Source organism: Moschus berezovskii, chromosome 11, assembly GCF_049115385.1.
Source record: "Moschus berezovskii isolate FMDL1 chromosome 11, NW_MosBer_1.0, whole genome shotgun sequence".
Classification (NCBI taxonomy): Eukaryota; Metazoa; Chordata; class Mammalia; order Artiodactyla; family Moschidae; genus Moschus; species Moschus berezovskii.
Window position 1 is genome coordinate 59500577 of NC_142470.1, and position 17841 is coordinate 59518417.

Consider the following 17841-nt stretch of genomic DNA (forward strand, 5'->3'; position numbering starts at 1 on the left):
AGTTTCTGGTTTCTGTCTGATAACCCTCCCCTTGTTCCTCCTTTCTAGCCTTTGTTCTCCTTGCCAGAGGGGATGCTTGGGCACACTCTGGCTCAAGTTCTTGGACTATGGATCCCAGGGGAAGACTCTTTTTTTTTTCAACCTTAATTTGAATATCATCTTCTCCCAGTTTTGACTGTCCCTCCCCCCACCCCGGGACACCCTAGGTCTGTCCCCTGATTTATTTTTCTCCAGGGCATGTACCTAAGACAGCACCTCTGGATGTTGTTAAAATGCTGATTCTGATCCAGTTGAGCCTGGGGTGGGGCCTGAGATGCATTTCTGACTGCAGCCCCAGGTGATGCTGGATGCTGCATCTGACATACATTTTTAAACTGAAAAATTTGGTCTATTTTTCATCGTAACCACCCTCTTTTAGAAATCCCTCACCAAGGGAATTCCCTGGCCATCCAATAGTTAAGCTTAAGTGCTCCCACTGCAGGGGGTGCGGGTTGGATCCCTGGTTCTGGAACCAAGATCCCACATACAGTGCTGCTGCTGCTGCTAAATCACTTCAGTCGTGTCCGAATCTGTGTGACCCCATAGACGGCAGCCCACCAAGCTCCCCCATCCCTGGGATTCTCCAGGCAAGAACACTGGAGTGGGTTGCCATTTCCTTCTCCAATGTGTGAAAGTGAAAAGTGAAAGTGAAGTCGCTCAGTCATGTCTGACTCGTAGCGACCCCATGGACTGCAGCCCACCAGGTTGCTCCGTCCATGGGATTTTCTAGGCAAGAGTACTGGAGTGGCTTGCCATTGTGCAGAGTGGCCAAAATATTAAAAAAAAAAAAAAATTAAATTAAAAAGTGTTTCCCTGGTGGCACAGTGGATGAGAATCTGCTTGCCAATGCAGGGGACATGAGTTCCATCCCTGGTCCAGGAAGATATTGCATACCGTGGAGCAGCTAAGGCTGAAAGCCACAACCACTGAACCCATGTGCCCTAGAGTCTGTGCTCTGCAATGAGAGAAGTCCCTGGAACGAGAAGCCCATGAACTGCAAGAAGAGTAGCCCCTCCTCACTGCAACTAAAGAAAGCCTGGGCAAAGTAACGAAGACCCAGTGCAGCTAACAACAACAAAAATTTGAAAAGAAAAAGAAATATTTCACCAAGCAGAGATTCCTTATTCACTGCTGTCTCATATCAGATTGTGCTGACCTAAGTGCGTGCACGCTCAGTCGTGTCCGACTTTGAATTTTGTGATCCCATAGACTGTTGCCTGCCAGGCTCCCCTATCTATGGACTCTCCCAGGCAAGAATACTGGAGCAGGTTGCCATTTTCTCCTCCACGGGATCTTTCTGACCCAGTGACTGAAGCCAAGTCTTCTGTCTCTACTGCACTGGCAGGCAGATTCTTTACCACCACACCACCCGGGCCAAGGTTGATGCCTAATCACACACTTGCTGAATGAATACGAGAGTGAAGAAGGGCCTTGACCTCTCTCCACACTTGGTCCCCACAAGTCCAGGTGCCCTGGGAGGCCCAGATCCAAGGAGTCCTACCTGCCTCAGCCGTGCTTCCCGCCCAGCACCCTCCAGCTTGCCCCTCAAGCCACCACCTCTCCCGGCTAGCACGCCCACAGCCATCAAACAGGAGTGCAAAAAACAAAAAGCTCACCTTTTACCTGGGCTCACCACCATGCATGCACTAGTTTACTGAGAGAAACTTCCACAGATGGAACCCTTATTTCTCGAGCCTACAAGTCTTTGGGGTCATGTAAGTAGAAGACCTGTGGGCCCACAGAGAGCAGAGTTTTGCCTGCCTAGTACCTCAAAAGGAAAGAAGGAAGGGAGGGAGGCAGGAAGGGATCCCTAGCCAGAGATAGGTTTTACTCAGCTCCAGGAGAAGAATCTCAACTTCTTTGCAGCTCAAACTTCTCAGCTAGGTCCCCTGAAAGCAGGGAAGCTAGGAAGCAGGAAGCCACGCCTCTTTGGGGATTTCAGGTTTTAGAATCTCACCATATCACAGGTCCAGGCTATCAGAAGAAAGAAATCCAATCATAGCATTTATTTATTTATTTATTTTTTTAAGATCTTTAAACTTTATTATGCAAAATTCAACCACTATAAAATAAGAGAAAATAGATAACGAACCCCCATCATCAACTTCAGCAATTAGTTGACTCACAGCTAGTCTGTACCCCCACCCACTTTTTGCCTCCCTGTCCCTATACAAGATTATTTTGAAACAAATCCCAGATAGAATATCATTCTACCCAAGCATGTTTCAGCATCCCATCTAAAAATAAAGACTTTAAAGTCATAACTACAAGTACCATCACCTCATCAAAAAGTTAGCAATAATTCTTTAAAACTTCAAAAGTAGATATTGATATAAATACTAGTAGCAATGGTAAGGATGTCAGCTGTGCTTGGTTTTTTGTATTTTATATTCCTTAGCTGGGATGGCGGAGAAGGCAATGGCACCCCACTCCAGTACTCTTGCCTGGAAAATCCCATGGACGGAGGGGCCTGGTGGGCTGCAGTCCACGGGGTCTCGAAGAGTCGGAGACGACTGAGCGACTTCACTTTCACTTTTCACTTTTATGCATTGGAGAAGGAAATGGCAGCCCACTCCAGTGTTCTTGCCCGGAGAATCCCAGGGACAGGGAAGCCTGGTTGGCCGCCGTCCATGGGGTCACACATAGCATTTAATGTGATTTAGGAACACTTAGGGCTTCCCTTGTGGCTCAGCTGGTAAAGAATCTGCCTGCAATGAGGGAGACCTGGGTTTGATCCCTGGGTTGGGAGTATCCCCTGGAGAAGGGATAGGCTACGCACTCCAGTATTCTGGCCTGAAGAATTCCATGGACTGTATAGTCCCAGGGGTCGCAAAGAGTTGGACAGAACTGAACGACTTTCACTTTTTCTTTCTGTCAGGAACACTTTAGCTCATCACCTTGGGACACAGTCTCAAATCTAAAGCTTATTATTCTATCCTGTTTGAAGAGTTTAGTTTGAAATATTTTAAAAATAAAGCAAGCCATTCTCAAATCATAAAATGTAGCACACAAGCAAAAATGTGCACTGATAAAAACCTACAACATGATGATTTATTACAAAGGAAAAGCTTATCAAACTACAGTTTCGGCTGGTAAATAACACACTGCCATGCCCTGGCTCCTTTTTTTCTTAATCTTAACTCCCCAACTGTGTGATTTTTATGGTCATCTCAGCCTTGCTTTTCATAGTTTATCACTCAAGTATAAATCTCAAGTTATGATAGTTTTACCTTTTTCTTGGTTATAACTTTATATAAGTGGAATCATATCACATACAGTTTTTTTGTTCTGAATTTCACCATAGTGCACTCATTTTCATGGTGGTACGGTATTCCCTTCTATGAAAAAAATATACATATATACATACACAACCACAGTTCATTTATCCATTCATGGGCATCATGAGGGTTTCTGGTCCAGGGCCATTTTTAAACAACACTGTCATGTATATTTTTACATACATCTCTAGGTATACTTCAGCCTGCATTCCTATAGGCTGTATACCCAGTAATGTCTACAATTACACTCTGCATGGTGTGGCACATTTAGTTTTATCAGACACAGTCCCACAATGTGGAACACTATTTTTTATCAGACACTGTTTTTCAAGAGGTTAAATCCTCCCAGAATCATTTGAGTGCTTCACATTCTTTCTAATACTTGGAATTGTCTGGCTTTAAATTCTGTATTTAATTGCAACAATTAGAATCAACAGTATTTCCATGTTCACAGTGATACTGAGTACCTTTCCTAATATCTATTGATCACTTGGATTTTCTTGAGTTCTCAAGTGAGTTCTTCACTGGGTCTGTGTGTGTGAGATCTCCTACTCTGTGCCTTGCATCTTCGTTCTCTTGGCAGTATCTTTTAATGGACAGAAGTTCTTAATTTTAATGTTGTTAAAGTTAATAATTAAACAGCATTTTTTGGTGTCATACTTTAGGTGTAATTTCCTAACCTTAGACCAGAGTTTCTCTACCTCAGCACTATTGACATTTCAGTTTAGGTAGCTTTTTGATGTAGAGGTTGTCCTGTGCATTATACAACCTTGGACAGCATCCCTGTTCTTTACCAGCTAGATGACAATAGCAACATCTACCCCAAGTTTCTTAAATTTATTATTTTTTTGCTATCTTAATTGCAGCTCATGGGTCTTCATCGGGTGTTCATTGTGACATGCAGGATCTTTAAGCTTGGCCTCGAGTGCACTGGTGTTTCCCTGGTGGCTCAGTGGTAAAGAACCTGCATGCCTGCCAGCCAATGCAGGAGATGCAAGAGATACAAAATGTGTTGGGAAGATCCCCTGGAGTAGGAAATGGCAACCCACTCCAGCACTCTTGCCTGGAAAATTCCCATGGATAGAGGAGCCTGGCAGGTTACAGAGCATGGAGTCTCAAAGAGTTGGACACAACTGAACAATTGAGCACACACACCAAATCAAATCCCAGAGACAGAGTTTTGGTAAAGTTAAAAAAAGATAGCTTTACTGCTTTGAAAGGCAAAGGGAGATACATCAGGCTTATGCTTTGAAAAATTATATGTCAGAGAACTTGAAGGTTTTTATAACAGCAGGTCAAAGCTGGGGTCTCTGACAAGAATAGAGTGTGAGCAGGGCTTGTACTCCCTTAATCTCATTTCAGGTGGGTGGTTTCCTAATCTTGATCTGTTTCTCTGGTTCCTTTAATCTTGCCTCAGGTGTTTTTTTGGCTGTTCCTCCCTTGATTACAGGTTTCCCTGATCAGTTCAGTCACTCAGTTGTGTCCTCTTTGTGACCCCATGGACTGCAGCATACCAGGCCTCCCTGTCCATCACCAACTCCCAGAGTTTACTCAAACTCATATCCATCGAGTCAGTGATGCCATCCAACCATCTCATCCTCTGTCGCGCCCTTCTCCTCCCGCCTTCAATCTTTCCCAGCATCAGGGTCTTTTCAGATGAGTCAGTTCTTTGCATCAGGTGGCCAGAGTATTGGAGTTTCAGCTTCAGCATCAGTCCTTCCAATGAATATTCAGGACTGATCTCCTTTAGGATGGACTGGTTGGATCTCCTTGCAAGGGACTCTCAAGAGTCTTCGCCAACACACAGTTCAAAAGCATCAATTCTTCGGCGATCAGCTTTCCTCACAGTCCAACTCTCACATCCATACATGACCACTGGAAAAACTATAGCCTTGACTAGACGGACCTTTGTTGGCAAAGTAATATCTCTGTTTCTTAATATGCTGTCTAGGTTGGACATAACTTTTCTCCCAAGGAGTGTCTTTTAATTTCAAGGCTGCAGTCACCATCTGCAGTGATTTTGGAGCCCCCCCAAAAGAAAGTCTGCAACTGTTTTCACTGTTTCCCCATCTATTTGCCATGAAGTGATGGGACCAGATGCCATAATCTTAGTTTTCTGAATGTTGAGCTTTAAGCCAACTTTTTCACCCTCCTCTTTCACTTTCATCAAGTGGTTCTTTAGTTCTTCTTCACTTTCTGCCATAAGGGTGGTGTCATCTGCATATCTGAGGTTATTGATATTTGTCCTGGCCATCTTGATTCCAGCTTGTGCTTCATCCAGCCCAGAATTTCTCATGATGTATTCTGCATATAAGTTAAATAAGCAGGGTGACAATATACAGCCTTAACGAACTCCTTTTCCTATTTGGAACCAGTCTGTTGTTCCATGTCCAGTTCTAACTGTTGCTTCCTGACCTGCATACAGGTTTCTCAAGAGGCAGGTCAGGTGGTCTGGGATTCCCCTCTCTTTCAGAATGTTCCACAGTTTATTGTGATCCACACAGTCAAAGGCTTTGGCATAGTCAATAAAGCAGAAATAGATGTTTTTCTGGAACTCTCTTGCTTTTTTGATGATCCAGCGGATGTTGGCAATTTGATCTCTGGTTCCTCTGCCTTTTCTAAATCCAGCTTGAACATCTGGAAGTTCACAGTTCACCTACTGTTGAAGCCTGGCTTGGAGAATTTTGAGCATGACACTACTAGCATGTGAGATGAGTACAATTGTGCGGTAGTTTGAGCATTCTTTGGCATTGCCTTTCTTTGGGATTGGAATGAAAACTGACCTTTTCCAGTCCTGTGGCTACTGCTGAGTTTTCCAAATTTTCTGGCATATTAAGTGTAGCACTTTCACAGCATCATCTTTTAGGATTTGAAATAGCTCAACTGGAATTCCATCACCTCCACTAGCTTTGTTCGTAGTGATGTTTCCTAAGGCCCACTTGACTTCACATTCCAGGATGTCTGGCTCTAGGTGAGTGATCACACCACTGTGATTATCTGGGTCCTGAAGATCTTTTTTGTATAGTTCTTCTGTATATTCTTACCACCTCTTCTTAATATCTTCTGCTTCTGTTAGGTCCCTACCATTTCTGTCCTTTATTGAGCACTTCTTTGCATGAAATGTTCCCTGCTGCTAAGTCACTTCAGTCGTGTCCAACTCTGCGTGACCCCATAGACGGAAGCCCACCAGGCTCCCCCGTCCCTGGGATTCTCCAGGCAAGAACACTGGAGTGGGTTGCCATTTCCTTCTCCAATGTGTGAAAGTGAAAAGGGAAAGTGAAGTCGCTCAGCCACATCAGACTCGTAGTGACCCCATGGACTGCAAGCCACCGGGCTCCCCCGTCCATGGGATTTTCTAGGCAAGAGTACTGGAGTGGCTTGCCATTGCCTTCTCCGCGCCTTGGTATCTCTAATTTTCTTGAAGAGATCTCTAGTCTTTTCCATTCTGTTCTTTTCCTCTATTTCCTTGCATTGATCGCTGAGGAAGGCTTTCTTATCTCTCCTTGCTATTCTTTGGAACTCTGCATTCAAATGGGAATATCTTTCCTTTTCTCCTTTGCTTTTCACTTCTCTTCTTTCCACAGCTATTTGTAAGGCCTCCTCAGACAGCCATTTTGCTTTTTTGCATTTCTTTTTCTTGGGGATGGTCTTGCTCCCTGTCTCCCGTCTAGTGTCATGAACCTCCGTCCAGAGTTCATCAGGCACTCTATCTATCAGATCTAGTCCCTTAAATCTATTTCTCACTTCCACTGTATAATCTAAGGGATTTGATTTAGGTCATACTTGAATGGTCTAGTGATTTTCCCTGCTTTCTTCAATTTAAGTCTGAATTTGGTAATAAGGAGATCATGATCTGAGCCACAGTCAGCTCCTGGTCTTGTTTTTGCTGACTGTATATAGCTTCTCCATCTTTGGCTGCAAAGAATATAATCAATCTGATTTCGGTGTTGACCATCTGGTGATGTCCATGTGTAGAGTCTTCTCTTGTGTTGTTGGAAGAGGGTGTTTGCTATGACCAGTGCCTTCTCTTGGTAAAACTCTATTAGCCTTCTGTACTCCAAGGCCAAATTTTCCTGTTATTCCAGGTGTTTCTTGACTTCCTACTTTTGCATTTCAGTCCCCTATAATGAAAAGGACATCTTTTTGGGGTGTTAGTTCTAGAAGGTCTTCATAGAACCATTCAACTTCAGCTGTTCAACTTCAAGTTGAAGTTTCCCTGATAGCTCAGTTGATAAAGAATCTGCCTGTAACACAGGAGACCCTGGGTCAGTTCCTGAGTCTGGAAGATCTGCTGGAGAAGGGATAGTATACCCACTCCAGTATTCTTGGGCTTCCCTGTGGCTCAGTTGGTAAAGAATCCACCAGCAATGTGGGAGACCTAGGTTTGATCCCTGGGTTGGGAGTATCCTCAGGAGAAGGGAAAGGCTACCCACTCTAGTATTCTGGCCTAGAGAATTCCATGGACTGTGTAATCCATGGGGTCGGAAATAGTCAGACTTTCACTTTCACTTTCTTTCCCTTGATTCTGTTCAGATCATTCACTCAGTCGTGTCCTCTTTGCGACCCCATGGACTGCAGCACACCAGGCCTCCCTGTCCATCACCAACTCCTGGAACTTGCTCAAACTCATGTCCATCAAGTTGGTAATGCCATCCAACCATTTCATCCTTTGTCGCCCCCTTCTCCTCATGCCTTCAATCTTTCCCAGCATCAGAGTCTTTTCCAGTGAGTCAGTTCTTTGCATCTGTTGGACAAAGTATTGGAGTTTCAGCTTCAACATCAGTCGTTCATGTGAACTCCGGGATTTGGTGGTGGACAGGGAGGCCTGGCGTGCTGTGATTTGTGGGGTCGCAAAGAGTCGGACACGACTGAGCGACTGAACTGAACTGAATGAATATTCGGGACTGATTTCCTTTAGGATTGACTGGTTGGATCTCCTTGCAGTCCAAGAGACTCTCAAGAGTCTTCTTGAACACCACAGTTCAAAAGCATCAATTCTTCGGTGCTCAGCTTTCTTTATAGTCCAGTTCTCACATCCATACATGACTACTGGAAAAACCACAGCTTTGAGCAGATAGACTTTTGTCGGCAAGGTAATGTCTCTACTTTTTAATATGCTGTCTAGGTTGGTCATAGCTTTTCTTCCAAGGAGCAAGTGTCTTAATCTACTGTTCAAATCCAGCTTTTGGAACTCTAGGAAGGCCATGGAGGCTGGAGACTTGCCTACAAGAAATGGGGGATAGAAAGGCTCTCCAAACCTGGGAACTCTGCATGTTACAGAGTCTAAGCCTGCTCATTGCATGACAGGTCAGTTAACTGAGAGTCAAGGTGTTTAGGAAAATAATACAACTTTATTCAGAAAGCCAGCTGACCTGAGAGGATAGCAGACTAATGTCTCAAATTAGCCATTTTATCCATGTCTGGGTGCCAGTTTCACAGGTGGGCTGGGTCAGATTCTAACAAAGGGACTTTAACAGTCAGATAGAGGGGCAGGATTCCCTGACGTAGGCCATTATGTATGATTATAATAACAAAAGCAGCAAAAACAAAGGTTAAAGTCAAAGAAACAGATCCAGCCTGGAGTCAGAATTGGCTCTTCCCTGCTACAATTCCCCATTGTCAATGTCCATTCCACAGTCTTGTGGGAAAAGGGAATGATGACTGTTCTGCTTTATCAGATGGATCCATCCAAGAGTGTCTGCTATCGGTGTTCCAATTGTTGATATTTGTCTTCTGTTCCTATTTGGAATGTGTCTACTTTACACCTGTAGACTTAGAAATATTGGACATATAACCCAGGAGGCAGCATCTCAAGTTAAGGAATTATGTGCTTTTCTATGTATGGGAAGATGCAAGACTCAGGGCTCATTAAAATTATTTCCTTGATATGTACCTCAGCTATCTGGGGCCTGTAATCCTGTATTTTCATATCCTGAATTTCCTCAGGGTTCACCATAGGTAGTGGCTGCAATCTGATGACTGCCTGGTGGCAGGTTTTCTCCTTCCTCCGTTTTCTCAGGGCTCATCTGCTCACATTGGAGGGCTGAAATTGCTAATGATTGGCAAAGCAGGAAGTATTCCATTTCTCATATTCTCCCCTCCTGGTTGGAAATTTGATCAATATTTGGGAGACAGTTCATGATCAAATTTTGTCTCACGGTGCTGGGAGACTCATCCCAGATTGGGTGAAATCTCTTGATATGCCACTCCAGGTGCTAAATTTTGGATTAAACCACAGCAATAATGAGAGATTCTCTGGATCTTGTGCCTACTCATGATCCAGCAGACATTTTCCCTTGTTGCTTCTTCCTATACCTAGAATCAAACTCTTACATTTATTTTATGTTATATTTTTAGTCATATAAGCTTTGTTGGGGGCCTGGTTACACACTGGGTATTACATGAGACAGCAGTCTTCTAAATTAGACAAGAGATAAGTAATGCAGCCAGTACCACTGACAAAGACAAAGTGCAGCAGGGAGGCACAGAGCACAAACAGTCTGAAAACAAAGAACAAATTAAAGCAATGATTAGTATAACTAGTGGAGAAGGCAATGGCACCCCACTCCAGTACTCTTGCCTGGAAAATCCCATGGACGGAGGAGCCTGGTGGGCTGCAGTCCATGGGGTTGCTAAGAGTCAGACAAGACTGAGCGACTTCACTTTCACTTTTCATGCATTGGAGAAGGAAATGGCAACCCACTTCAGTGTTCTTGACTGTAGAATCCTGGGGATGGGGGAGCCTGGTGGGCTGCCGTCTATGGGGTCGCACAGAGTCGGACACGACCGAAGCGACTTAGCAGCAGTAGCAGCAGTATAACTAGTTGTAATCCAGCTGCAATAGTCAAGCAACCAAAGGAGTCATGACTGATTTAATGAGCTATCCATATTTTCATTGTCCAGGCTGTACACAACTTATGCATGGCTTAATCTTTGAGACAAGCATATGTTACTCGTAGGATCAACCAAATAGAGAGAAAAAGATAAATGTTTCAATTCTTCTTACAAAGGTATAATTTACCAAATTATTGTAAGTCATAATTAGTTTAAGGGGGAGATTTTCCTTACTCTTGGAAAACACAGATTTAAACCAGTAATTTTTTAGATAGAAGCCATAAAATTTATAACCATATTTACCAGTTCACTCAGTTCTATGTAACTAACTTCCCTGGACCACCAGGAAGTCCCTACCCACCAACCCTCCTCCCCGCCCCCAGTTTTAACAACCAAAAAAATTCTCCAGACATTGTCAAATATTTGCTGGGGAGCAACACTGGCCTGGACTGAAAACCATTGCCATAGATCATAAAGATATATTCTCACGGGAAGTCTTGTAAAAAGCTTCATGGATACATGATTCAATTGGAATTGATTTTTGTCCAAGCTGTGAGGCAGGCATTCTATGTCATTAGTTCTCCCTTGCAGATATTATATTTTTTCAACACCATTTATTGAAAAATCTATTTTCCTCACTATTCTGTAGTGCTGCTTTTGTTACATTAAAAAACAAAATTCAACTGAGTAAACTGGAAGATCTAATTGGCTTTATTTGATAGTCTGGCAGTTATCCCTTCTAACAAATAGAAAAGAACTCTGAGGACCTGAACAAAATGGAAGGCTTTCATAAACAGAAGGAAGATGGGAAGAAATGAAGATCGGATTATTTTAGGCACTTCCCTTAGAGAAAGGCAGGGGGCTTTAGGCAGATTATATCACAGGAGTTGATTGGGTAATTCTAGATTGATTGGTTTAAAATTCTACTCCTGGGAGGGGCCTAAACTAATCACAATGGGGCTTAGCCCAAGGGACTCCATTTTGGGCTTTTGGGCTTTTTTTTTTTGGTTTGTTTCTTAACACTTCTATAAACAGCATTTATTCTACAGAGTACTCTGAAGAAAGAAAGATATGTGCAGCCATTTGCGTTCATTAATATGAATATAAACGTTCCTTTTTGTCCTGAAATACTGAAAAGGCGAATGTGTCTGGTAGAAAAATAATCCTTAAGAGTTACCAATTAGAAAACAACACCTTTCAAAACAGATTTTTATTTTCCTGGTAGAAAAAAAACAAAACAAAACTCTGGATTATGGGGAAGAAATTAAACAAAATAAAGTCTAATCAGTTGTTGAGGTGGCTTTAACACAAAGTTTTGTCCCTTAAACCAACTTGTCAAAAGCAGCAAGTGGACTTCTCTGGTAGTCCAGTGACTGAGAATCTGCCAAGGCACGGGAGTTGATCTGTGATTCAGGAAGATTCCACATAAGTCTCAGGGCAACTAAGCTTGTGAGTCAAAACTACAGAGCCTGAGTGACCTAAGAGCCAATGCTCTGAAACAAGAGAAGCCACGGTAAGCAGAAGCCCACACACCACAACTCGAGAAAACCTGTGCACAGCAACAAAGACTCAGCACAGCCAAAAATCAATCAATAAAATAAAAGAATTCTTAAAAACTTTTTGGAAAAAGCATGAAATGTTTAAAATCTAAATATAAATAAACAGACATTACTACTCGATTAGTAATACAGTTTCAACATCTTACAGTAACACTTTTGGTGTTCTTCCTGCAGAAATAATACCCCTTCTTGGCACCTTTATGGGGTACACGTGCAGGAGAGCTTCAATCGGAACTGTGATTTACAACCTCACGTCCAACCTCTCACTACATGGGACCGTCCACAACACAACAAATACACCATAACCAATTGGTTTAAAAAAAAAAAAAGTGGGTGGAGGAGGCAGGAGCCATGACAGCCATTACGATGTCTTCCTGAAACCCTTTAGAATAGAGTAGATGTTATTAAAGGCTTCAGACATTTCTCTTCTGATTTTAGCACCTGTTAACACAACTTTTCCAGAAACAAAAATAAGGAGAACAATTCTCGGTTTGATCATTCTGTAGACTAAACCAGGAAATAACTCTGGTTCATAACTAGCGAACTGTTGGTGGCTAAGCACAAGGGCTTCTAACCTTATGGGGAACTTCACATCACAGCTCCCCACCATGTTCTGAATCTTGAAGTCCAAGAACTTAGTTGGAAAACCCAACTTCTGTATGATTCTGGCATATTTTCTTGCTGCTAGTCTGGACTGTTCTTCACTCTTGCCTCCTGTGCACACCATCTTCCCAGAACTGAATAACAGTGCAGTGGTCCGGGGCTCCCTTATTCTCATGATTACAGCAGCAAACCTCTTGGGATTATATTCAGCATTTCGAGCAAGAAGGGCAATGCTCTTTAGGTCAAGTTTACAACCAAGATTCACTGTGCATACAATATTGTGCAGCTGTGGCACCAACTCAGCCATCTCTGAGGCTGGTATGGCAGGAGTCATGGGGGTCATGGGGGACGGATACAGGGGAGTGGTACCCAGCAAGGGGGCCGTTGTAAGAGGCTGTGAGTTGAAGAGCTGTGGTGTCGGGTCTGAGGCCTCCTGGGTTGCCTGCTGGGACTTCGGCGAAAGCTGACCTGTTGCCACCACCGCCTGCTGCTGCTCCTCCTCCAAAGTAGACAGATCGTCGGTGCTCTGAATCGGCTGCGGAGTCAGTCCTGTGCCATAATGCATCATTGGACTGAAGACAGGGATTCCAGGACTCATGGCACCTTGAGAGGCCAGATACTGGTCAAACGGAGAGAGGCTATCATTCCGATCCATGATGTTCACTTTCTTCTTGGTGAACCAAAACCGTCAGACTGGAAATTGCCTAGGAAAGCGTTCAGTCTTTTCCTGGAGCTAGTCTAGCACACTCTTCTCAGAGACTGACTTTTGTTACCGAAAGCTCAGCTCCTCTGTACATCCGTGACGAATCAAATCCCGGAGACAAGAGTTTTGAGTGGAGTAGAAAAGAATAGCTATACCACTTTGCAAGGCAAAGGGAGATGCACCAGGCTTCTGCCTTGAGAACCTGGAACTTGAGGGTTTTTATACTGGTGGGGTCTGACAAGGTTAGTGTGTGGGTGGGGCTTGCACTCCCTTAATCTCATCTCAGGTGGGCAGTCTGCTACTTTTGATGAGTTTATCTGGTCCCTTTAATCTTGCCTTTTTTGGGTTCTTGGCTGCTCATTCTACTAGCAACTGTTCACATCTGCCGTTTGGAACTCAGGGAAGGTCATAACGACGGATATGGATACACTATGTTCCTCAATGCAGTCTAACAAGCATACAAGTGGACTTCCTTCCATTTCTTAACCTCAAGTTCAGTTCAGTTCAGTCACTCAGTCGTGTCTGACTCTTTGCGACCCCATGAACTGCAGCATGCCAGGCCCCCCTGTCCATCACCAACTCCCGGAGTCCACCCAAACCCATGTACATAGAGTCGGTGATGCCATACAACCATCTTATCCTCTGTTGTCCCCTTCTCCTACTGCCCTCAATCTTTCCCAGCATCAGGGTCTTTTCAAATGAGTCAGCTCTTTGCATCAGGTGGCCAAAGTATTGGAGTTTCAGCTTCAGCATCAGTCCTTCCAATGAATATTCAGGACTGATCTCCTTTAGGATGGACTAGTTGGGTCTCCTTGCAGTCCAAAGGACTCTCAAGAGTCTTCTCCAGCACCACAGTTCAAAAGCATCAATTCTTTGGCGATCAGCTTTCTTCACAGTCCAACTCTCACATCCATACATGACCACTGGAAAAAAACGTAGCCTTGACTAGACGGACCTTGGTTGGCAAAGTAATATCTCTGCTTTTTAATATGCTGTCTAGGTTGGTCATAACTTTCCTTCCAAGGAGTAAGCGTCTTTTAATTTCACGGCTTCAATCACCATCTGCAGTGATTTTGGAGCCCAGAAAAATAAAGTCAGCCACTGTTTCCACTATTTCCCCATCTATTTGCCATGAAGTGATGGGACCGGATGCCATGATCTTAGTTTTCTGAATGTTGAGCTTTAAGCCAACTTTTTCACTCTCCTCTTTCACTTTCATCAAGAGGCTCTTTAGTTCTTCTTCACTTTCTGCCATAAGGGTGGTGTCATCTGCATATCTGAGGTTATTGATATTTCTCCAGGCAATCTTGATTCCAGCTTGTGCTTCCTCCATCCCAGCGTTCCTCATGATGTACTCTGCATATAAGTTAAATAAGCAGGGTGACAATATACAACCTTGACGTACTCCTTTTCCTATTTGGAACCAGTCTGTTGTTCCATGTGCAGTTCTAACTGTTGCTTCCTGATCTGCATACAGGTTTCTCAAGAGGCAGGTCAGGTGGTCTAGTATAGCCCACCTGTCTCTTAACCTCAAAACTCCACTTAATGTTACATTATACAAAGCAGTGTGGTGTGTGTGTTACTTGCTCAGTTGTGTCTGACTGTTTGCGACCCCATGAACTATAGCATACCAGACTCCTCATCACTCATCAGAAGGCAGTGTGCCTGCCTGGGATGTAGCTGACATGAATTAGTGATAGAGGAGGAGGTGGCCTTGCAGCACCCTGCATCTGGCAGGAAGACAGCAACGCAATGAAAACAAGGCTGCAGGGCTGTGCCCAGCTGAGGGGTGCCGTTCGGGCTCACTTCCTGCTCCCACCTAGCCAGCAACCTTGGGCGGGAAGTGAAATGGAGTGAAATATGGTGGGGAGACCTGGGAGGGCAAGATAAGCAGGCCTGGGGAGGAGCTCACAGGTGCTGGGTTCAGGCCACTCCAGATGAGAGATGAGGTCCCTTTGTGGCAGAGCCTGCGGCTGAGCTCCATTCTCCCAAATGGAGGGAAATCTTTGCGATCACCCATTTCAACGCCCTCCTTTTCTGCCTAGAAACCACTCATTACCCGCTTTGCTATCAGACCAGGACAATAACCTCATTTTTCAGGTGAGGCCTGTGCCCACCATCACCTGCATTTCTCTCATATGCCCTGAGGCTGGGACTCCCAGCTTCCCTTTAAGATCTATGGTAAATGCAGTTCCTCACCCTTGGCTCCTCCAGGAAGGCAGCACCTATGTGCCTCATGCCCCTACCCCCACCCAGTAGACTTCTCCTGGATTCCAGCTCCCTAAAAGGGGGGTGGGGTGTTTCAAACCTCAGTCCTGGGAGGAGAGACGACTGGGCTCCAGAGTAACCCTGGACAAATCCACTTCTCACAGCCTCAGCTTTCTTCAGTTTCTTCCAAGTAAAATGGTGGGAGTACTGCAGCTCCCTTTGTTGTAGTTGTGGGTGTGAGGTATACAAGGATGTTCAATATTTGCCAAGACCTGCAGACCATTTGGAGTCCCTTGTTATTAGGGACTCTGTTCTCCAGGCGATCTGTGGTATATTGATTTGATTTGGACATCCACTCTGCCTTTGAGGGTTGTCCTTTCCTTTGGCCTGTTTCTTGTCTGCAGAGGGCCATACATTATACTTCCAGAGGAGCCAGCTAAGTCGCTGAGTGCCCCTGCATCCATTGCTGGGGTTCTGGGTGAGGGGTCAATTGAGGCATGAGGGTCTTCGTTGCCTATCCAAGGATGGAGCCCACATCTCCTGCTTTGGAAGGAAGATTCTTAACCGCTGGACCACCAGGGAAGTCCCCTGCTTCATATTTGGATCATTCTTTGCTCATCTTGTATCACCTTCTTGCAAGGTGTAAATTTACTTTTGTTGGAATATATTCATTGTTCTCCTTCCTACCCTGTTCTTTCTATGGTGCCTATACTTTCGTATTCCTTTTAATGATTTGGTTTTCTTTTATTATTTTTTCCCCCTATCTATCAAGGTCATTATTTAGTAACCATGTCTGGCTCTAATCTGATGCTCAATGAATATTTTTGACTAAAAATTAGAATTACTTTTCATTACTGCATTATATTTTATTTTTCTTGGAATTGACTACTGTCTTTTTCAGTTGCATAATTGGACATTTTATTCCAGAGTTCTTTTTCTGTTTTGTGCCCTTTTTGGTTTTTCTTTTTTTAAAAACACTAATTTGATTGTGCAGGGTCTTAACTGTGGCCTGTGGGATTCCTCTTGTTACAGTGAAGGGCTCAAGATATGGTTATTTCTCTGCCATTCGGAGTGGAGCTTGGTTCAGAAAAGTTTTTCTGTTGTTTCTTACAGGCCAGTGGGGCTTGCCTGGCCAGGTGGTATTCTCACCTCAGATGTTGTATTTTGCTGTTGCAGAATTTTCTGAGTTCTTCATCCGGCACCTTCCCCTGCTCCCTACTCTTGGAACCTTTTCTTTCCCTTACCTGCAGTGCTACTTCCCTGCCCAATTTGGTTTTTCAACCTAGCAGTTTTTTTTTTTTTCAGGTAAAATTTTGTCTTTCTGGAAGGAAGTATTTGCTTGGCATTTCTGAAGTCCACAGTGCTAGGTGGCCATGACACTATTTGAGCTCTTGATACACCTGTTGCTGGTTTTACACTCATTAACTCAGAGCCTGTGATGATTTCTCACAGTTTTCAACTCTTCTCAGACCTGTTAATCCTGTTTGGTTCAAATAAACCCAAAACAATAACAGGGTTAGTTTGGGTCAGGGTGGTGGCAGTGAAGATAGAATTGGACAAGAGAGATAATTTGGAGGTAAAACCATGAAGAATCACTGATGGCTCTAATGTAGAAGAGAGTTAAGTGTGATTTTAGTGATTTTTTTGGCTTGAACAATTAAGATGGTGTTATTATTTGTGGAGATGGGGAAGACTGAGGGAAGAATGATTGGTGAGAAGTGTGTGCTCTTTTGGTGTTCTAGTTGGAAATAGCAACAAATGCAGTTGGTTATGAGTCCAGAACTCAGGGGAGAAATCTAGCCTAAAAACAAATTTAGAGGTCACTGTCTCTGTCACTTTGGGTTGCTTTAAACACATTATCATAGACTGGGTAGCTCAGCTAGCTCTTTGACTTTTTTCTTTTTTAAATAAGTACTTGCGGTCCATCAGCTGAGAGAAAGGGGGCCTGTATGGGAAGGATCAGGGAGGAGAAGGTTTGAGGAGAGAGCAGAGAATAAAAGGCATCTCTGAGGGTGGGAAATTTACTAGGGAAACCTGATGGACTGGAGGTTTCGGTCATTAGTTTAAAATAAAATGGGTCACCTATGCCCTCTCCCTCCTCCACTTCCTTCTTCTTCACTATTTAAGGCCCACTGAGGTAGGAGGCAAAACAGTATTAAAGGGCAAAATGATAGGATACTGAATGAGGAATTCCCCAGGTCGGTAGGTGCCCAGTATGCTATTGGAGATCAGTGGAGAAGTAACTCTAGAAGGAATGAAGGGATGGAGCAAAAGCAAAACCAATAGCCAGTTGTGGATGTGACCGGTGATAGAAGCAAGGTCCGGTGCTGTAAAGAGCAATATTGCATAGGAACCTGGAATGTTAGGTCCGTGAATCAAGGCAAATTGGAAGTGGTCAAACAGGACATGGCAAGAGTGAACATAGACATTCTAGGAATCAGTGAACTAAAATGGACTGGAATGGGTGAATTTAACTCAGATGACCATTATATCTACTACTGTGGGCAGGAATCCCTTAGAAGAAATGGAGTAGCCATCATGGTCAACAAAAGAGTCCGAAATGCAGTACTTGGATGCAATCTTAAAAACGACAGAATGATTTCTGTTCGTTTCCAAG

The 17841-nt window shown here is 43.8% G+C and overlaps 1 pseudogene across 1 annotated transcript; it reads right to left on the minus strand.

The window, feature by feature from the left end:
- Nucleotides 1–6983: 6983 nt before the first annotated feature.
- Nucleotides 6984–17217, minus strand: LOC129539720 (TATA-box-binding protein pseudogene; annotated as a pseudogene). The gene is made up of 2 exons (XR_016038581.1): nucleotides 15325–17217; nucleotides 6984–14372 (listed from the first exon to the last, which is right to left on the minus strand). The product of XR_016038581.1 is annotated as a TATA-box-binding protein pseudogene (transcript).
- Between the last annotated feature and the right edge of the window lie 624 nt (nucleotides 17218–17841).